Source organism: Somniosus microcephalus, chromosome 4 (genome assembly GCF_052327205.1).
Source record: "Somniosus microcephalus isolate GS21.2 chromosome 4, FLI_Smic_1.0, whole genome shotgun sequence".
In the NCBI taxonomy this organism is placed as follows: domain Eukaryota; kingdom Metazoa; phylum Chordata; class Chondrichthyes; order Squaliformes; family Somniosidae; genus Somniosus; species Somniosus microcephalus.
The window spans coordinates 11,955,947-11,978,157 of record NC_140990.1 but is presented as its reverse complement, the minus strand read 5'-3'; the positions used below and the strand labels follow the sequence as shown (position 1 = coordinate 11,978,157).

The following is a 22,211-nucleotide window of genomic DNA, read 5'->3' as shown; positions in this document are numbered from 1 at the left end:
CTGACCCCGCGCATGCGCCCCATTGCCCCGCCCTCTCCTGCTCCACAGGCGCCCGGCCCGCACCGCGCATGCTCAGCACACCCCCTGGGCCTCTGTCAATCATCCTCCCACTACTCCGCATGCGCCGCCGGGCCCCGCTCCCAAAGTTGAGTCGCTACCGCGCCTGCGCTGTGCCTCGCATTCTGGGGAAGGCCCGGGCAAACACGAGAGTCCGGATCACCGGCGGAAAGTGAGTTTTATCAGGGTTTTTTTTATATATAGCGGAGAGAAGCGCGGGCGGGGAGATAAATAAAAAGAAAATACAAACTGGACCGTCCCAGCGCCCTCCCGGCACCGAGCGCAGCAGATTGAGCGGCCGCAGCCCCTTGTCTTCTGCAGGGAGCCGGAGAGGGTTACGTCATCAACTCCACGGTGGTGACTGACGGGAGCTCCGACCATTAGGGAGAGAGCGGGCGGAGCTTGGAGGACTGAGGTGGCGGCGGGTCCTCCAACCAATCGGGGTGTCCGAGGGGCGGGACTTCCGCCGCCTGCTTCTCCCGCTGCTGAGACAAGTGGAATGCAGCAGAGGGCGGGCTTCTGACTTTGGGGCTCAGGCCTGTTAGTGGAGCAGTGCAGAGGGAACTTTACTCTGCACTGGGCTTTACTCCCTCAGCACTGCACTGCAGGGGCAGCACAGAGTTTTAGACTCGAGTCTCTGGAGTGGGACTTCAACCCACAACCTTCTGACTCAGAGGAGAGAGTGCTGCCGCCTGAGTCACGGCTGACACACTGTATCTAACCTGTGCTGCACCTGCCTTGGGAATGTTTGACGGGACAGTATAGAGGGAGCTTTACTCTGTATCTAACCTGTGCTGCACGTGCCTTGGGAATGTTTGACGGGACAGTATAGAGGGAGCTTTACTCTGTATCTAACCTGTGCTGCACGTGCCTTGGGAATGTTTGACGGGACAGTGTAGAGGGAGCTTTACTCTGTATCTAACCCGTGCTGTACCTGCCCTGGGAGTGTTTGATGGGACAGTGTAGAGGGAGCTTTACTCTGTATCTAACCCGTGCTGTACCTGCCCTGGGAATGTTTGACGGGACAGTGTAGAGGGAGCTTTACTCTGTATCTAACCCGTGCTGTACCTGCCCTGTGAGTGTTTAATGGGACAGTGTAGAGGGAGCTTTAGTCTGTATCTAACCCGTGCTATACCTGCCCTGGGAGTGTTTGATGGGACAGTGTAGAGGGAGCTTTACTCTGCATCTAACCCGTGCTGTACCTGCCCTGGGAGTGTTTGATGGGACAGTGTAGAGGGAGCTTTACTCTGTATCTAACCCATGCTGTACCTGCCCTGGGAGTGTTTGATGGGACAGTGTAGAGTGAGCTTCACTCTGTATCTAACCCGTGCTGTACCTGCCCTGGGAGTGTTTGATGGGACAGTGTAGAGGGAGCTTTACTCTGTATCTAACCCGTGAGGAAAGGGGGGGGAAAGGAGTGGAAAAATTGCAAGTAAAAAAGTAATCGGGGCCGAGCTTATGATCTGAAATTGTTGAACTCGATATTGAGTCCGGAAGGCTGCAGAGTGCCGAATCGGAAGATGAGATGCTGTTCCTCGAGTTTACGTTGAGCTTCCGTGGAGCAATACAAGAGGCCAAGGACGGTGAGGTCCGAGTGGGAATGGAGCGGTGAATTAAAATGACAGGCGACCGGAAGCTCGGGGTCACCCTTATGGACTGAACGGAAGTGTTCCGCAAAGCTGTCATCAAATCTGCGTTTGGTCTCCCCAATGTAGAGGAGACCGCATCGTGAGCAGCGAATACAGTATACTAGATTACTAGGCACTGCGGCGCCGTGACTGACGTCAACGCTGACCAATAATGGGAGCGGCACCGCGGGGCCGTGACTGACGGCCGTGCTGACCAATAATGAGAGCGGCACCATGTGACCACTGCCTGGGCCGTCAGTGCTGACCAATAGGGAGAGCACAGCCATGCTAGGCGGGCGGAACCTCCAACCAATAAGGGCGCGGGCCGCGGGGGCTCCATTGTGACGTCGCTCACACAACAACACCACCAACAACTTGCATTGCTGCAACATTCAGCGCCCAGCCAGGTTAAGAGAGACTGGATAATATCCAAAGCTGGGGCAAAGAGGGAGCTTTTGAGGAGCGTCTTAGAGCAGTAAACTAGAACTGGACAGGTTGGGCGATTGGGCAGAAGCGTGCCAGATGCAGTATAATGTGGATAAATGCGAGGTTATCCACTTTGGTGGCAAAAACAGGAAGGCAGATTATTATCTGAACGGCAATAGATTGGGAGAAGGGGAAGTGCAACGAGACCTGGGTGTCCTTGTGCACCAGTCGCTGAAGGTAAGCATGCAGGTGCAGCAGGAGGTTAAGAAGGCAAATGGTATGTTGGCCTTCGTAGCGAGAGGGTTCGAGTACAAGAACAAAAACAGTGACCGATCGGACAAAGTCAACATGGATTTACAAAAGGTAAATCGTGCTTGACTAATCTACTGGAATTTTTTGAGGATGTAACTGGTAAAATAGATAAGGGAGAACCAGTGGATGTGGTGTATCTGGACTTTCAGAAGGCCTTCGATAAGGTCCGGCATAATAGATTAGCGTGTAAAATTAAGGCACATGGGATTGAGGGCAAGGTATTGACTTGGATAGAGAACTGGTTGGCAGACAGAAAGCAAAGAGTTGGAATAAACGGCTCTTTTTCTGAGTGGCAGGCAGTGACTAGTGGGGTACCGCAGGGATCGGTCCTTGGACCCCAGCTAGTCACAATATATATAAATGATCTAGGCGAGGGAACTTGATGTAATATCTCCAAGTTTGCAGACGACACAAAGCTGGGTGGGCGTGTGTGCTGTGAGGAGGATGCCGAGAAACTCCAGTATGATTTGGACAGGTTGGGTGATTGGGCAGAAGCATGGCAGATACAATATAATGTGGATAAATGCAAGGTTATCCACTTTGGTGTCAAAAACAGGAAGGCAGATTATTATCTAAATGGCAATAGATTGGGAGAAGGGGAAGTGCAACAAGACCTGGGCGTCCTTGTGCACCAGTCGCTGAAAGTAAGCATGCAGGTGCAGCAGGCGGTTAAGAAGGCAAATGGTATGTTGGCCTTCGTAGCAAGAGGGTTTGAGTGCAGGAACAAGGATGTCTTGCTGCAGTTGTACAGGGCCTTGGTGAGAGCACATCTGGAGTATTGTGTGCAGTTTTGGTCGCCTTATCTGAGGAAGGATGTTCTTGCCATGGAGGGAGTGCAGCAAAGATTCACCAGGCTGATACCTGGGATGGCAGGAATGACGTATGAGGAAAGATTGGGTCAATTGGGCTTGTACTCACTGGAGTTTAGAAGAATGAGAGGGGATCTCATCTAAACGTATAAAATTCTAACAGTACTAGACAGACTAGATGGTGGAAGGATGTTCCCGATGGTCGGGGTGTCCAGAACCAGGGGTCACAGCCTAAGGATAAGGGGTAAGCCTTTTAGGACAGAAATGAGGAGGAATTTCTTCACCCAGAGAGTGGGGAACCTGTGGAATTCTCTACCACAGAAGGCAGTTGAAGCCAAATCATTAAATATATTCAAGAAGGAGCTAGATATATTTCTTAAGGCTAAAGGGTTCAAGGGATATGGGGAGAAGGCAGGAACAGGGTACTGAGTTTGGATGATCAGCCATGATCTCATTGAATGGCGGAGCAGGCTCGAGGGGCCGAATGACCTACTCCTGTTCCTATCTTCTATGTTTCTATGTCTCTAATCATAGAAAGGTTACACAGAAACATAGAAATTTACAGCACAGAAGGAGGCCATTCGGCCCATCTTGTCCGTGCCGGCCGACAAAGCTATCCTCCCTAATCCCACTTTCCAGCACTTGGTCCGTAGCCTTGTAGGTTACAGCACTTCAAGTGCATATCCAAGTACTTTTTAAATGTGATGAGGGTCTCTGCCTCTACCACCCTTTCAGGCAGTGAGTTCCAGACCCCCATCACCCTCTGGGTGAATGAAGTTCTCCTCAAATCCCCTCTAAACCTCCGACCAATTATTTTAACTCTGTGCCCCCTGGTTATCAACCCCTCTGCTAAGAGAAATGAGGTCCTTCCTATCCTATCTAGGTCCCTCTTAATTTTATACACCTCACTTAAGCCTCCCCTCAGCCTCCTCCATTCCAAAGAAAACAACCCCAGCCTATCCAATCTTTCCTCGTAGCTAAAATTCCCCAGTCCAGGCAACATCCTCGTAAATCTCCTCTGCACCCCCTCTAGTGCAATCACACCCTTCCTGTAATGTGGTGACCAGAACTGCACGCAGTATTCTAGCTGTGGCCTAACGAGTGTTTTATACAGTTTAAGCATAATCCTCTGCTCTTATATTCTATGCCTCGGCTAATAAAGGCAGAAACCCTCACCACTTTTAAAAAGTACTTGGGATGCTGTAACCTACAGGGCTATGGACCAAGAGCTAGAAAGTGGGATTAGGCTGGATAGCTCTTTGTTGGCCGGCACGGACACGATGGGCCAAAATGGCCTCCGTCCGTGCTGTAACTTTCTATGGTTCTATGAATGATTCAAGAAAGACTCTGAGAAGGATGAACTAAGGAAGTTAAGGAGGGTATCAAATTGAAAGAAAAGGCATGCAATGTTGTGAAGATTAGTGGTAGGCCAGAAGATTGGGAAATTTTTAGAAACTTGCAAAGGATGACTAAAAAAAAACGAGGGAGAAAATTGATTGAGAGTAAACGAGCAAGAAATATAAAAACAGACAGTAAGAGCTTCTACAAGTATATAAGAAGGAAGAGAGTAGCTAAAGTAAACGTTGGTCCCTTAGAGGATGAGACAGGGAATTAATAATGGGAAACAAGGAAGTGGCAGAGACTTTGATCAAATATTTTGTATCTGTCTTCACGTTAGAAGACACTAAAAGCATCCCAATAATAGTGGAAAATCAAGGGGCAAAAAGGAGGGAGGAACTTAAAACAATCACTATCACTAGGGGAAAAGAACGAGGCAAACTAATGGGACTACAGGCTGACAAGTCCCCTGGACCTGATGGCCTGCATCCTGGGGTCTTAAAAGAAGTGGCTGCAGAGATAGTGGATACATTGGTTGTAATCTTCCAAAATTCCCTAGACCCTGGAAAGGTTCCAGCAGATTGGAAAACTGCAAATGTAACACCCATATTCAAGAAAGGAGGGAGACAGATAGCAGGAAACTATAGGCCAGTTAGCCTAACATCTGTCATTGGGAAGATGCTGGAATCCATTATTCAGGAAGTAGTAGCAGGACATTTAGAAAATCATAATACAATCAAACAGTCAACATGGTTTTATGAAAGGGAAATCGTGTTAGACAAATGTATTATAGAGGATGTAACGAGCAGGGTGGATAAAGGGGACCGAGTAGATGTCATAGAATCATAACGGCACAGAAGGCCCATCCAGTCCGTGCCGGCTCTCCTGTAGAGCGATCCAGTCAGTCCCATTCCCCCGCTCTATCCCCGTAGCCCTGCAAGTTTATTTCCCTCAAGTGCCTATCCAGTCTCCCCTTGAAAACAATGAGTGTCTCCGCTTCTACCACTTCCGTCGGCAGCGAGTTCCAGGTTCATGTCCACTCGTTGCATAAAAAAGTTTTTCCTCTCATCCCCTCAGTATCTCTCGCCCAAAACCTTAAATCTGTGTCCCCTAGTCCTTGTACCATCAACTAATGGGAACAGCTCTTCCTCATCAAGCCTATCAAAACCCGTCATAATCTTGTACACCTCTATCAAATCAGCCCTCAACCACCTTTGCTTTAATGAAAACAAATCCAGCTTCTCCAACCTGTCCTTGTAGCTAAGATCCCCCATCCCCAGAACCATTCTGGTAAATCTCCTCTGCACCCTCTCAAGGGCCTTCACATCCTTCCTAAAGTGTGGTGACCAGAACTGGACGCAATAATCCAGTTGCGGCCTAACCAGCGCTTTATAAAGGTTCAGCATAACTTCTCTACTTTTGTATTCAATACCTCTATTTATGAAGCTCAAGATCCCATATGCTTTGTTAACCACTCTCTCAATATGTCCTGCCACCTTCAGGGACCTATGCACATTAACTCCCAGGTCCCTCTGTCCCTGCACATTCTGTAAAACTGTGCCATTAAGTGTATATTGCCTCTCCCTGTTCCTTCTGCCAAAATGCATCACCTCACACTTCTCTGTATTAAATTCCATCTGCCACTTGTCTGCCCATTCTGCTAGCCTTTCTATGTCCTGTTGCAGTCGATTGGTATCATCCTCACTGTTTGCCACACCCCCAAGTTTGGTGTCATCGGCAAATTTAGAAATTCTACTCTGTATTCCAATATTTGGTCATTTATATATATCAAAAAAAGCAGTGGCCCCAGCACTGACCCTTGGAGAATACCACTGTCTACCATCCTCCAGTCTGAAAAACAGCCATTTACCACAACTCGTTGTTTTCTGTCCTTAAGCCAATTCCTTATCCAAGCTGCCACTGACCCACCTATTCCATGAGCCTCAATTTCGTTAACCAGCCTTTTATGTGGTACTTTGTCAAACACCTACCGAAAACCCATGTAGACAACATCCATTGCATTGCCTTCATCAATCCTCCCTGTTACTTCATCAAAAAATTCAATTAGATTAGTCAAACACGATCTGCCTTTTACAAACCTATGTTGGCTCTCCTTAATTAGCTTAAACCTCTCCAAGTGCCCGTTAATATTTTCCTTGATTATTGTTTCTAAAACTTTACCCACCACTGATGTTAAACTGACCGGCCTGTAGTTACTAGGATTGTCCTTACCGCCTTTAAAAGACATAAAAGATCCCATTATTTCGAAGAAGGGCAGGAGAGTTATCCCCGGTGTCCTGGCCATTATTTATCATGCAAATTGGCTGCAGTGTTTCCCACATTACAACAGCGACTACACTTCAAAAAGTACTTAATTGGCTGTAAAACCGTTGATCGTGAAAGGCGCTGTATAAAGGCCAGTCTTTCTTTATTTTCTCTCCTGTATTTACATTAATTACTTATATAAACCTGTTTTACTGTCTCTTGCAAGGGGAGGTATTGCAGACGGGCAGCTTAACGCAAACTTCACACGAAGATCTGACAGAGTCACTCGATTCATCAGGACCTGAATATCATCGACATATGGAAGCGGAAAGCAGCAATCAGAATGCGGGCAAACTGCACACGTGTCTTGTGTGTGGACGTGGGTTCAACCGAAGGTGCAGCCTGGGGAGGCACAAGTGTAACCAAAGCGAGGAGAATCCGTGCAAATGTCGGGAATGCGGGATAGGATTCAGTTGCCTCTCCGAGCTGGAGACTCATCAACGCAGTCACTCCGTGAAATGGCCGTTCACCTGCTCCGAGTGCGGGAAAGGATTCACTCATTCAGGCTCCCTGCGGGCACACCAGCGAGTTCACACCGGGGAGAGGCCGTTCAACTGCTTCGAGTGCGGGAAGGGATTCACTCAGTTATCCAACATGCTGAGACACCAGCGAGTCCACACTGGGGAGAGGCCGTTCACCTGCTCCATGTGTGGGAAGGGATTCACTCAGTTATCCAACATGCTGACCCACCAGCGAGTTCACACCGGGGAGAGGCCGTTCACCTGCTCCGTGTGTGGGAAGGGATTCAGTCAACAATCCGTTCTGCTGAGACACCGGCGAACTCACACCGAAGAGAAGCCGTTCGCCTGCTCTCACTGTGAGAAGAAGTTTAACCAGTCTTGCCACCTGTTGCTACACGAGCGTGTTCACACCGATGAGAGACCTTTTCAGTGCTCCGACTGCGAGAAGGGCTTCAGAAGATCCAGTGACCTGATACAGCACCAGCGAGTTCACACCAGGGAGAGGCCATTCACCTGCTCCGTGTGTGGGAAGGGATTCACTCTCTCCTCCACCCTGCTGACACACCAGCGAGCTCACACCAGGGAGTTCACCTGCTCCGTGTGCGATAAAGGATTCACTAAACAATCCACGCTGCTGACACACCAGCGAGCTCACACCGGGGAGAGCCTGTTCACCTGCTCCGTGTGTGGGAAGGGATTCAGCCATTCTACCTCTCTGCGGGTGCACCAGCGAGCTCACACTGACGAGAGACCCTGTAAGTGCCCTGACTGTGAGAAGTGCTTTAAAAGCGCCGAGGATCTGAACAAGCATCAACGCATTCACACCGGGGAGAGGCCATTCAGCTGCTCTCACTGCGGAAAGAGGTTTGCTAACTCATCGAACCTGGTGAGACACCAGCGACATCACACCGGGGAGAGGCCGTTCACCTGCTCAGTGTGCGGGAAGGGATTTGTCCAGTCCCACACTCTGCTGGTACATGAACGTGGGCACACTGACGAGAGGCCGTTCTCCTGCTCAGAGTGCGGGAAAGGATTCACTCGTTCCGACTCTCTGCGAGAACACCAGCTGGTTCACACTGACGAGAGGCCGTTCTCCTGCTCCGAGTGCGGGAAAGGATTCACTCATCCCTCCTCTCTGCGGGAACACCAGCGAGTTCACACTGACGAGAGGCCGTTCTCCTGCTTAGAGTGCGGGAAAGGATTCACTCGTCCCTCCTCTCTGCGGGAACACCAGCTGGTTCACACTGACGAGAGACTGTTTAAATGTTCCGACTGCGACAAGAGTTTCAAATGCTCAAAGGACCTGAAGATGCATCGACGCATCCACACCGGGGAGAGGCCATTCAGCTGCTCTCACTGCGGGAAGCGGTTTACGCACTCATCCAGTCTTCGGAAACACCTGCTCCACACCCACACCGGGAAGAGGCCGTTCCCCTGCTCAGTGTGTGAAAAGCGATTCAGCTATCCATCTGACCTGCTGAGACACCAGCAAGTTCACACCTGAGCGCACTGGTCCCATTCTGCTGTCAATCACATGAAGGACTGTTCCGTGTTAATAATGGCAATTAGGGGGTTGGGGGGGTGGGGGGCGGTTTGAAGATGCTGATAACCCCAGTAACCAGGCTGGAGTTTAAGAGGGGTCAGCCTCGGCTCAGTGGGTGACACTCTCACCTCGAGTCAGAAGGCCGTGGGTTTGAGTCCCACTCTGGAGACTTGAGCACGTAGTCTAGGCTGTCACTCCATGGCAGTACTGAGGGAGAGCTGCCATCTTTCAGATGCGACGTTAAACCAAGGCCCCGTCTGCCCTCTCAGGTGGGTGTAAAAGATCCCGTGGCCGCTATTTTGAAAAACGGAAGGGAGAAAGGATCTTGACTCGGAAGATCAGGAAGTAGAATAAGGAGCGAAGGAATAACAAGGGGCAGAAAACACTGGTAGGAGTAGTATAAAGGCCCCCTAACCATAGCTAAACTGTTAGACAGAATATTAATCAAGAAATAGTAGGAGCTTGCAACAAAAGTAATGCAATAATCTTGGGGGACTTTAATCTTCATATAGACTGGACAAATCAAATTGGCAAAGGCAGTCTGGAGGATGAGTTCATGGGATGCATTTGGGACAGTTTCCTAGAAAAATATGTCATGGAACCAACCAGGGAACAGGCTATTTTAGATTATGTGTTGTGTAATGAGACAGGGTTAATTAGCAATCTCATAGTAAAGGATCCTCTGGGGCAGAGTGATCATAATATGATAGAATTTTACGTTAATTTTTGAGAGTGACTTGCCTCAGTTCAAAACTAGAGTCTTAAACTTAAATAAAGCTTATTGCATAGGTATGAGGGGCGAGTTGGCCAAGGTAGATTGGAAAAATAGATTAAAAGGTATAGCAGTAGATAAGCAGTGGCTAGCATTTAAAGAAATATTTCATAATTGTCAACAAAAATACATTCCATTGAGAAACAAAAACTCCACGGGAAAAGTGATCCAACCGTGGCTAACTAAAGAAGTTAAGGATAGCATTAGATTGAAAGAAGAAGCTGATAATGTTGCAAAGAATAATATTAAGCCTGAGGATTGGGAGAGTTTCAGAAACCAGTAAAGGTTGACCAAAAAATTGATATAAAGGGAAAAAGTAGAATGAGAGAAAAATAGTAAGAAATATAAAAGCGGATTGTAAGAGTTTCTACTAGTATGTAAAAAGGAAAAGAGTAGCAAAAGTAAACATTGGTCCCGTAGAGGCTGAGGCAGGAGAAATTATTATAGTGAATAAGAAAATAGAAATGTTAAAAAAAAATGTCTTCACAGTAGAAGACACAAAAAGCATACCCGAAATGGTGGGGAACCAAGGGTGTAATGAGGGTGAGGAACTTAACGTATTTAATATAAGTAGAGAAAAGGTACTAGGAAAACGAATGGGACTAAAAGCCGACAAATTCCCTGGACCTGACGGCCTACATCCTAGGGTTGTAAAAGAGGTGGCTGAAGAGATAGTGGATGCATTGGTTTTGATCTTCCAAAATTCCCTAGCTTCTAGAACGGTCCGAACGGATTGGAAGGTCTGGTTGGCGGACAGAAAGCAAAGAGTTGGAATAAACGGGTCGTTTTCCGAGTGGCAGGCAGTGACTAGTGGGGTACCGCAAGGATCGGTCCTAGGACCCCAGCTGTTCACAATATAAATGATCTGGACGAGGGAATTGGATTTAATATCTCCAAATTTGCAGATGACATATAGCTGGGTGGGAGGGTATGCTGTGAGGAGGATGTCGTGAAACTCCAGTACGATTTGAACAGGTTGGGTGATTGGGCAGAAACATGGCAAATGCACTATAATGTGGATGAATGTGAGGTTATCCACTTTGGTGGCAAAAACATGAAGGCAGATTATTTTTTGAATGGCAATAGATTCTGCTTCTCCCAGGACGGTGCTATTTACGTTAATGTTAATGTTATTTGTACTGGACTCATGGGAGCTTGCAAGATCACATTTCGTTGTTCATGTACTTGTGCATTGTACAATGACAATAAAGATGAATTATTATTATTATTATTATTATTATTGGGAGAAGGGGAAGTGCAAAGAGACCTGGGTGTTCTTGGGCACCAGTCGCTGAAGGTAAGCATGCAGGTGCCGCAGGCGGTTAAGAAGGCAAATGATATGTTGGCCTTCGTAGCAAGAGGGTTCGAGTACAGGAACAAGGATGTCTTGCTGCAGTTGTACAGGGCCTTGGTGAGACCACATCGTGAGTATTGTGTGCAGTTTTGGTCGCCTTATCTGAGGAAGGACGTTCTTGCCATGGACGGAGTGCAGCGAAGATTCACCAAGCTGATACCTGGGATGGCAGGAATGACGTATGAGGAGAGATTGTGTCGATTGGGCTTATACTCACTGGAGTTTAGAAGATTGAGAGGGGATCTCATCGCAACCTATAAAATTCTGTCAGGCCTGGACAGACTAGATGCAGGAAGGATGTTTCTGATGGCCGGGGAGTCCAGAACCAGGGGTCATAGTCTAAGGATAAGGGGTAAGCCATTTAGGACTGAAATGAGGAGGAATTTCTTCACCCAGAGAGTGGCGAACCTGTGGAATTCTCTGCCACAGAGGGCGGTGGAGGCCAGTTCATTAAATATATTCAAGAAGGAGTTGGATATATTTCTTAAGGCTAAAGGGATCAAGGGATATGGGGAGAAGGCAGGGACAGGGTACTGAATTTGGATGATCAGCCATGATCTCATTGAATGGCAGAGCAGGCTCGAAGGGCCGAATGGCCTACTCCTGCTCCTATCTTCTATGTTTCTATGTTTATTGCAAGGGGCTGGAGTATAAAAGCAGGGAAATCCTGCTACAACTGTACAGGGTATTGGTGAGGCCACACCTGGAGTACTGCGTACAGTTTTGGTCTCCTTATTTAAGGAGGGATATACTTGCATTGGAGGCAGTTCAGAGAAGGTTCACTAGATTAATTCCAGAGATGAGGAGGTTGACTTATGAAGAAAGGTTGAGCAGGTTGGGCCTATACTCTTTGGAGTTTAGAAGAATGAGAGGTGACCTTATTGAAACATATAAGATACTGAGAGGGCTCGACAAGGTAGATGCAGAGAGGATGTTTCCCCTCATGCGGGAATCTAGAACTCGGGGGCATAGTTTCAGAATAAAGGGTCGCCCTTTTAGAACTGAGATGAGGAATTTCTTCTCTCCAAGGGTCATAAATCTGTGGGATTCTCTGCCCCAGAGAGCTGTGGGGGCTGGGTCATTGAATACATTTAAGGTGGAGATAGACAGATTTTTGAGCGATAAGGGAGTGATGGGTTCTGGGGAGCGGGCAGGGAAATGGAGCTGAGCCCAAGATCAGATCAGCCATGATCTCATTAAATGGCGGAGCGGGCTCGAGGGGCCAAATGGCCGACTCCTGCTCCTATTTCTTATGTTCTTATGATGAGATCCTATTTGGTCGCTAATCAGCCCCACCATTCCTTTAACTATCCTTTTACTTTTCGTAAGTTTATAGAAGATTTTTTCCCTTTTATGTTGCCCCCTAATCTTTTCTCATATTCTCTCTTTGCCCTTCTTATATCCTGTTTCAATTTCCCCCGCACTCTCTGTATTCTGCCTGGTTTTTGACTCTATTCTGTACCTGACATTTGTCGTAAACCTCCTTTTTCTGTTTTATTCTAACCTCTATATCCTTTGTCATCCAGGGAACTCTAGTTTTGGATGCCCCATCTTTCCTCCTTATGCGAATATACTTGGTTTGTACCCGAACTATCTCAGCCTTGAAGGCCTGCCATTGGTCTTTCACTGTTTTCCTGGACAATCTTTGTTTCCAGTCCACCTGTGCTCGATCCCTTCTCAAATCACTGAAACTGGCTCTCTTCCAGCTGGGTATTTTCACCGTTGATTTGATTTTGTCCCTTTCCATAAGTACTTTAAACCTAATGATATTGTGATCACTGTTAACCAGATCCCTCCTGCCCCAGAACCGATGAGAGACCCTTTAAATGATCTGACTGTGCAAAGAGGTTTCAGAGTTCATCCCACCTGCTGAGTCACCAGCCTGTTCACACAGATCCTCAAAGAAAGGAAGAAGTTTTAGAAAGGCTGGCGGCACTAAAAGTTCGCAGCCATCTCAGAGCAGTGTCCCTTTAATTACAATCTCGCAAAACAAGGAGAATTGCTGTCCCTTTAACTACCACAAATCCCTGGGTGGAGGAGAGGGGAGATACAGTCTGTCCCAGTAACTGTCGCAGAACAGAATTAACGACCCTGTCCCATAAGGACCCCCCTGCCATCTGGGAGACGCTACAGATGCATTTGCACCCGAACGACCAGATTTAGGAACAGCTTCTTTCCCAGGGCTGTCATCCTACTGAACTCCACAAATAAACTCTAAAGCCTGCACATCTGCCAATGCACTTTATTATGTTTATGTTAATGTATTACAAGCCAAATGAATGTTGAATGTTTAAATGTCTTAATCTAAATGTACACTCTCGGGAGCCGCAAGCCTACATTTCGTTGTACTGCACTTGTGCACTAACAATGACAATAAAGTTGATTATTATTATTATTATCCCTGCTTTTCTTCAAGTGTCTCATCCTTAAAATTCTCATCCTTGTTTTCAAATCCCTCCATGCCCTTGCTCCTCCCTATCTCTGGAATCTCTTCCAGCCCCTACAACCTTCCGAGATATTTGCGCTTCTCTAATTCCGGCCTCTTGAGCCTCCCCGATTTTAATCGCTCCACCATTGGTGGCCGTGCCTTCAGCTGCCTGGGCCCTAAGCTCTGGAATTCCTTCCCTAAACCTCTCCATCTCTCTATCTCTCTCCTTCTTTAAGATGCTCCTTAAAACCTACTTCTTTGACCAAGCTCTTGGTCATCTGCCCGAATATCGCTTTATGTGGCTCGGTGTCAAATTTTGTTTTCTAACGCTCCTGTGAAGAGCCTTGGGATGTTTTACTACATTAAAGGCGCTTTATAAATACAAGTGGTTGTTGTTTCCTGAAATTAATAACAAATTTCCCAGAGGGGAAAAAAACTTGTACTTTTACTCCCAAATATTAAAAGGTTTGTGCCACAGAAGCACAAGGTTTATCTGCTTTTATTCGTGAATTTAAAAAGTCTGTATTGCAATCTGAGCCCGTGTGTTGTGAGTCAAAGAGCCTTGTGTCCAATGAGGGGAATAAAGGCCCACAGCCTCCCCTGGCCCCAGGCCCTGAACAAGGGACTGGAGAAACTCGCTGCCCTGCGGATCAGACAATCAGCCGGCGCATGTCCCGCCCCTCAGGCTCCCTGATTGGTTGGAGGACCCGCCGCCAGCTCGCTCCTCCAGCCCCACCCCGCTCGCTTCCTGTTGGTCGGAAGCTCCCGTCAATCAGTCACTGGGCCCGGGTCACGTGTCCCTCACCGACTTTACAAGAAAACCCCGCGCGGTCGCCGGGCGGAGCTGCAGGTCGGCAGGAGCTGGGTCGGGAGATTAATAAACTGCGGGTAGGCCACGCCGCAGGGTTTATAAAGTTGGAGAACGGCCTCAGGCCTGAATGCGATCCCGCGGCCCGGTCTATGTTCCACCGGACGGCAGCTGTGAGGCTTTTTCTCGGTGACAGGCCCGGGTTACGCACCGCCATCTTGGTGGAGGAAAGACTGACCGGTTCCAACTGCAGCATGGTGCATGCACTGCCATCTTGGTAACGGAAGAGTGGGCGGGGCTTCAGGGTCCCAGTGACCAGGAGAGACAATCATTGACTCATTGATTTGATTCTCACTCTGCACACAGCGGGTGTAGAACTGAACCCAACCAGAGTAGAGGGAGGGGGAAAACTGGGAGTGGAGGAAAGAAAAGTTGGAGATGGTGCGATGGGTTTGGATTTCAGCACAAGGAGGAGGGAGAGTGTGTGGGACGGGGATTTACAGCTTTGGGGAAACGAGAGGAAAGAATGTTCCACAGAAACTAGAATTGTCTGTTCTGAATTTCTATCCTGTATTTACAGTGATGACTTTTGTAAACTCCTTTTACAGGGTGTGAGAAGGGGAGGATTTACAGATGGGAAACTCAAACCAAACATCACATCAAGATCTGACAGAGTCACTCCATTCATCAGGACCTGAATATCATTGACCTTTGAATATGGAAGGACAAATGTTTGTCTGTTCTGTCTGTGGGAAAAGATTTCAAACATCCGTGTGACTGGATAACACACACCCAAGCGAGAGTGTTCCAGTGCCCTGACTGTGGAAAGAGCTTTAACCAGTTACACAGCCTGAAAAATCATTGCACCATTCACAGCGGGGAGAAACCGTACACGTGTCGCGTGTGTGGATGAGGCTTCAACCGATCGCCCAACCTGGAGGGCCACAAGGACACCCGCACCACGGCGAAACGGTGGAAATGTGGGGACTGTGGGAAGAGATTCGATTATCCATCCAAGCTGGAAACTCATTGGCGCAGTCACACCGGGGAGAGGCCGTTCACCTGCTCAGAGTGTGGGAAGGGATTTACTCAGTCCTCCAGCCTGCTGAGACACCAGCGAGTTCACACCGGGGAGAGGCCATTCACCTGCTCCGAGTGTGGGAAGGGATTCGCAGAGTTATCCAAGCTCCAGATACACCAGCGAGTTCACACTGGGGAGAGGCCGTTCATGTGTATTGAATGTGGGAAGGAATTCACTCAGTCATCCAGCCTCCATACACACCAGCGAGTTCACACTGGGGAGAAACCATTCTCCTGCTCCGTGTGTGGGAAGGGATTTGCAGAGTCATCCAAGCTCCAGATACACCAGAGAGTTCACACTGGGGAGAGATCGTTCACCTGCACTGTCTGTGGGAAGGGATTCACTCGGTCCTCCAACTTGCTGGCACACCAGCTTGTTCACACTGACGAGAGATCCGTGAAATGTTCTGACTGTGGGAAGACCTTTAAAAGCTCGAAGAGCCTTAAGAGACACCAGCGTCTTCACACTGATCATAGAATCTAACAGCATAGAAGGAGGTGATTCGGCCCATCATGTCTGTGCTGGCTCTTTGAAAGAGATATCCAATTTAGTCCCAAACCCAGCTTTATCCCCAGAACTCTGCAAACTAGTCCTCTTCAACTATACGTCCAATTACCGTTTGAAAGTTCCTGTGGAACCTGATTCCAGCATCCTTTCAGATGGTGCGTTCCAGATCTTAACAATCCTCTGTGTGAAAACAATTCTCCTCATTTCCTTCTAGTTCTTTTAGCAAATATTTTAAATCTGTGACCTTTGGTTACCGACCTGCTTGCCAGAGGAAACAGTTTCTCCCTACTTGCTCGATCAAAACCCCTCATCATTTTGAACACCTCTATTAGGTCTCCTCTTAACCTTCTCTGCTCGAAGAGGAACAATCCCAGCTTCTCCAATCTCTCCACATAACTGAAGTCCCTCATCCCTGGTACCATCCTGGTCAACCTCCTCTGTACCCTCTCCAAGGCCGTGACATCCTTCCTAAAGTGTGGTGCCCAGAACTGTACACAAGACTCCAGCTGAGGCCAAAACCCTGCAGCTGTACAAAACCCTGGTTAGACCACACCTGGAGCACTGTGAGCAGCTCTGGGCATCACACCTTAGGAAGGATATATTGGCCTTGGAGGGAGTGCAGTGTAGGTTTACCAGAATGATACCCGGAACCCAAGGGTTAAGTTACGAGGAGAGATTATACAAATTAGGGTTGTAGTCCCTAGAATTTAGAAGGTTAAGGTGTGATCTGATCAAAGTTTTCAGGATATTAAGGGGAACAGATAGGGTAGATAGAGAGAAACTATTTCCGCTGGTTGGGGATTCTAGGACTAGGGGGCATAGTCTAAAAATAGAGCCAGACCTTTCAGGAATGAAATTAGGAAACACTTCTACACACAAAGGCCTAGAAATTCAGTGGCCTGCGCCACCAGTTTGCGCCCAAAGAGGGCACTCAGTGGCTTTTGCGCCACTGGCCACACCTACCGCAGTATTTAGCGGGGCGCTAATGGTGGCGTTAGCCTGTAGTGCTGCGCCGCCACCGATGACGTCATCGGTGTGCGCAGTGCCCCGCTCCCGCCCCGATGACCATATTTGGTCGCGCCCGCCTCTTCAGCGCCGGCCGCAAATAGCGACCGGTACACAGGGGCCTACCTGTGGCGCTCGTTAAGGTGGAGGTGCGGCCGGCCGCTCTTTCGGCGCCCGCCTGCCAGCACCTCCATCCCCGGCCTCCTACACCCCCCCCCGCAGCATTGCCGGCTGTTTCCCGAGAGCCCGGCACTTCTCCTTGGTGCCGGGCTCATTTGCCGGCACTCGCGAGCCGGGATCGTGCTGTTGCAGGCACCTCCCCCTTAACAGTGGGAGGAAGGCCTGCAGTACCGCAGCGTGCCGTGCCGCAGCGTGTGGCGCTGCGGCCCTTAGCGCGCCGATATTCAGTTTCAGCGCCCCAAGCGGGGCACGGGGAGCCTCGATTAGCGGCCCACTTCCATTTGGGGCGCAGAAACTGAATATCCGGATGGCGCAAGTGGCTCCACTCGCAGCGGTAATTCCGGCGCCCAGGCGAGCTTGGCGCCCCAAACGGCGCCCAACTGAATTTTTAGCCCCATGTGTGGTAGAAGTTTGGAACTTCCTTCTGCAAATGGCAATTGATGCTAGATCAATTGTTAATTTTAAATCTGAGATTGATAGGTTTTTGTTACCCAAAGGTATTAAAGGATATGGGCCAAAGGCGGGTCTATGGGGTTAAGTCACAGATCAGCCATGATCTCATTGAATGGCGGAACAGGCTCGAGGGGCTGAATGGCCTCCTCCTGTCCTATGTTCCTCACTAGTGATTTGTAAAGGTTTAGTGTAACTTCCTTGTTTTTGTTTTCAATGGCACTATTTACAAAGCCAAGTATCCCACACGCTTTCTGAACCGCCTCACCAACTTGCCGTCGCACTTTCAAAGATTTGTGAATACGGACACCCAGGTCCCTCTGCTCTTGCACCCCCTCAAAATAGTCCCATTTAGATTATACGGCCTCTCCCTGTTGTTTCTCCCAAAGTGCATCACTTCACACTTATCTTGATTTAATTTCATCTGCCTTGTGTCTGCTCATTTCACAGTCTGTCTCTGTCCTTCTGAAGTCTGCTACTACTATGCTCACTATTTACTACATTGCCAAGTTTTGTATCATCTGTAAACTTCAAACTTGTACACCTATACCCAAGTCCAGGTCAGTTATGTATAACAGGAAAAGCAATGGTCCTAATCCCGACCCCTGGGGGAACCCACTGCATACTTCCCTCCAGTCAGAAAAACATCCCTCAGCACTGCTCACTGTCTCCTATCCCTCAGCCAATTATATACCCAAATTACCATCAGCCCTTTAATACCATGTGCTTCTCTTTTCCGAGTAGGTCTCCTGTGTGGTACTTTATCAAATGCCTTTTGAAAGTCCATAAGAACATAAGAAATAGGAGCAGGAGTGGGCCATACGGCCCCTCGAGCCTGCTCCACCATTCAATAAGATCATGGCTGATCATCGACCTCAACTCCACTTTCCCGCCCAATCTCCATATCCCTTGATTCCCCCAGAGTCCAAAAATCTATTTATCTCAGCCTTGAATATACTCAAAGACTCAACATTCACAGCCCTCTGGGGCAGAGAATTCCAAAGATTCACAACCCTCTGAGTGAAGAAATTCCTCCTCATCTCAGTCTTAAATGGCCGACCCCTTATCCTGAGACTATGCCCCCTAGTTCTAGACTCTCCAGCCAGGGGAAACAACCTCTCAGCATCTACCCTGTCAATCCCCTTCAGAATCTTTCATGTTTCAATGAGATCACCTCTCATTCTTCTAAACTCCAGAGAGTATCGGCCCATTCTACACAATCTCTCATCATAGTTGGAATAAACGGGTCATTTTCCGAGTGGCAGGCAGTGACTAGTGGGGTACCGCAAGGATCGGTCCTAGGACCCCAGCTGTTCACAATATATATTAATGATCTGGACGAGGCAATTGGATGTAATATCTCCAAATTTGCAGATGACACAAAGTTGGGTGGGAGGGTATGTTGTGAGGAGGATGTTGTGAAATTCCAGTACGATTTGGACAGGTTGGGTGATTGGGCAGAAATATGGCAAATGCACTATAATGTGGTTAAATGCGAGGTTATCCACTTTGGTGGCAGAAACAGGAAGGCAGATTATTTTTTGAATGGCAATAGATTGGGAGAAGGGGAAGTGCAAAGAGACCTGGGTGTTCTTGTGCACCAGTGGCTGAAGGTAAGCATGCAGGTGCAGCAGGCGGTTAAGAAGGCAAATGGTATGTTGGCTTTCGTAGCAAGAGGGTTCGAATACAGGAACAAGGATGTCTTGCTGCAGTTGTACAGTGCCTTGGTGAGACCGCACCTTGAGTATTGTGTGCAGTTTTGGTCACCTTATCTGAGGAAGGACATTCTTGCCATGGAAGGAGTGCAGCGAAGATTCACCAGGCTGATACCTGGGATGGCAAGAATGACGTATGAGGAGAGATTGTGTCGATTGGGCTTATACTCACTGGAGTTTAGAAGATTGAGAGGGGATCTCATCGCAACCTATAAAATTCTGTCAGGCCTGGACAGACTAGATGCAGGAAGGATGTTTCTGATGGCCGAGAAGTCCAGAACCAGGGGTCATAGTCTAAGGATAAGGGGTAAGCCATTTAGGACAGAGATGAGGAGGAATTTCTTCACCCAGAGAGTGGTGAACCTGTGGAATTCTCTGCCACAGAGGGCGGTGGAGGCCAGTTCATTAAATATATTCAAGAAAGAGTTGGATATATTTCTTAAGGCTAAAGGGATCAAGGGATATGGGGAGAAGGCAGGGACAGGGTACTTAATTTGCATGATCAGCCATGATCTCAAATGGCGGAGCAGGCTCTAGGGGCCGAATGGCCTACTCCTGCTCCTATCTTCTATGTTTCTATAGGACAGCCCTCTCATCCCAGGAATCAATCTAGTGAACCTTCGTTGCATCACCTCCAAGGCAAGTATATCCTTCCTTAGATAAGGAGACCAGAACTGTGCACAGTACTCCAGGTGTGGTCTCACCAAGGCCCTGTACAATTGTAGCAAGACTTCCTTACTCTTATACTCTAACCCTCTTGCAATAAAGGCCAACATGCCATTTGCCTTCCTTATTGCTTGCTGTACCTGCATGCTAGCTTGCTGTGTTTCTTGCACGAGGACACCCAAATCTCTCTGAAAACCTACATTTGAAAGTTTCTCACCATTTAAAAAATATTCTGTTTTTCTATTCTTCCTACCAACGTGAATAACCTCACATTTCCCTACATTATACTCCATCTGCCACCTTACTGCCCACTCACTCAGTCTATCTATATCCCTTTACAGACTCTCTGTGTTCTCCTCACAGCTCACTGTCCCACCTACCTTTGTATCACCAGCAAACTTGGATACATGACACTCGGTCCCTTCATCTAGGTCATTAATATAGATTGTAAATAGCTGAGGCCCCAACACTGATCCACGCGGCACCCCACTAGTTACAGCCTGCCAACCTGAAAAAGATCCGTTTATCCCTACTCTCTGTTTTCTGTCCGTTAACCAATCCTCTATCCATGCTACGATATTACCCCCAAGCCCTAATCTTGTGTAATAATCTTTTATGTGGCACCTTATCGAATGCCTTTTGGAAATCCAAATATACTACATCCACTGGTTCCCCTTTATATACCCTGCTAGTTACTTTCTCAAATAACTCTAATAAATTTGTCAAACACGATTTCCCTTTCATAAAACCATGTTGACTCAGCCTAACCATGTTATGATTTTCTAAGTGCCCTGATACAACTTCCATAACAATGGATTCCAGCATTTTCCCAACGACTGATGTCAGGCTAACTGGCCCGTCGTTCCCTGTTTTTTCTCTCCCTACTTTCTTGAATAGTGGTGTTACATTTGCAATCATCCAATCCGCTGGGACCGTTCTAGAATCTCGGGAATCTTGGGAATTTTGGAAGATCAAAACCAATGCATCCACTACCTCTTCAGCCACCTCTTTTAGAACCCGAGGATGTAGGCCATCAGGTCCAGGGGATTTGTCGGCTTTTAGTCCCATTAGTTTCTCCAGTACTTTACATTAAGTTCCTCACCCTCATTAAACCCTCGGTGCCCCACCATCTTTGGTATGCTTTTGTGTCTTCTACTGTGAAGACAGATACAAAATATTTGTTTTAACGTTTCTGCCATTTCCTTATTCCATAATAATTTCTCCTGTCTCTACCTCTAAGGGACCAACGTTGTCAGCTGTGGCTCAGTGGGCAGCTCACTCGCCTCTGGGTCAAAGGGTGGTGGGTTCAAGTCCCACTCCAGAGACTTGAGCACATAAAGCTTGGCTGACACTCCAGTGCAGTGCTGAGGGAGTGCTGCACTATCGGAGGGGCCGTCTTTCAGATGAGATGTTAAACCGAGGCCCCGTCTGCTCTCTCGGGTGGATGTAAAAGATCCCATGGCAGTATTTTGAAGAAGAGCAGGGGAGTTATCCCCATTGTCCTGGCCAATATTTATCCCTCAACCAACATAACAAAACCGATTATCTGGTCATTATCACATTGCTGTTTGTGGGAGCTTGCTGAGTGAAAATTGGCTGCTGCACTTCCCACATTACAACAGTGACTACACTTCAAAAAGTAAAGTGCTTTGAGATGTCCAGTGGTCGTGAATGGCGCTATAGAAATGCAAGTCTTTCTTTACTTTTGCTACTCTCTTCCTTTTTGATGCTTTTGATTTAATGATTAAACATTTAAGAAATTATTGCAGTGACAAAGGCTGCCTGTGAAACTGGAGGAAATTTGTCTTTAAATATTCCTTTTTTAATGTAAGATTGAACATTTTATTTACAGTGAATGAAATTTACAGAGCTCAGGTCTCAGCTCTTTGTACAAAGTCACAAGCCCTCATGCCTACAAGGCAGGGGTCCCAGTCTCTACAAGCTTCTTGGTCGTCTTCATTTGTTCATCCGGATAATGGGTCTCCAGGAATTCACACAGATGAGGGTCGGCGCTCCCAGTGGAGAGTTTGTGCAGATCCAGCAGACTCTGGTTGACATTCTTCTCCATCTGCAGGGCTCTCTGCATCGCCGAGCGGAGTCTCCCGCTCTCCCGGCCGAACAAGTGGACTGTAAAGAAAATTAAAAACTTAAATTAATTTTTAAAACTTATCAAATCACCCGGCCAGGGTGACAATGCACTCCAGTCCCCGCGGTGCCCGCCGGTCTTGGAAGGCCTCAAGTGTGCCGGCGGACACCGCGTGCTCCATCTCCAGGGCCACCCAGGCGTGAACATGGCCGCGGAAGAGAGGCAGGCAATCGGGCCGAAGGACCCCCTCGACCGCCCAC

At 48.0% G+C, this 22,211-nt stretch overlaps 1 protein-coding gene and 2 pseudogenes across 3 annotated transcripts in view; 1 reads left to right on the top strand and 2 right to left on the bottom strand.

The window, feature by feature from the left end:
- The window catches only part of LOC147118294 (proteasome activator complex subunit 1-like), a 1,298,587-nt gene that overhangs the window by 818,356 nt on the left and 458,020 nt on the right, over positions 1 to 22,211 (bottom strand). The window lies entirely within an intron of this gene.
- The window catches only part of LOC147118302 (uncharacterized), a 174,760-nt pseudogene that overhangs the window by 10,915 nt on the left and 141,634 nt on the right, over positions 1 to 22,211 (bottom strand). The window lies entirely within an intron of this gene.
- LOC147118303 (uncharacterized) lies at positions 159 to 16,293 on the top strand (annotated as a pseudogene). The gene is made up of 3 exons (XR_015078232.1): positions 159 to 229; positions 7,062 to 8,854; positions 14,983 to 16,293. The product of XR_015078232.1 is annotated as an uncharacterized LOC147118303 (transcript).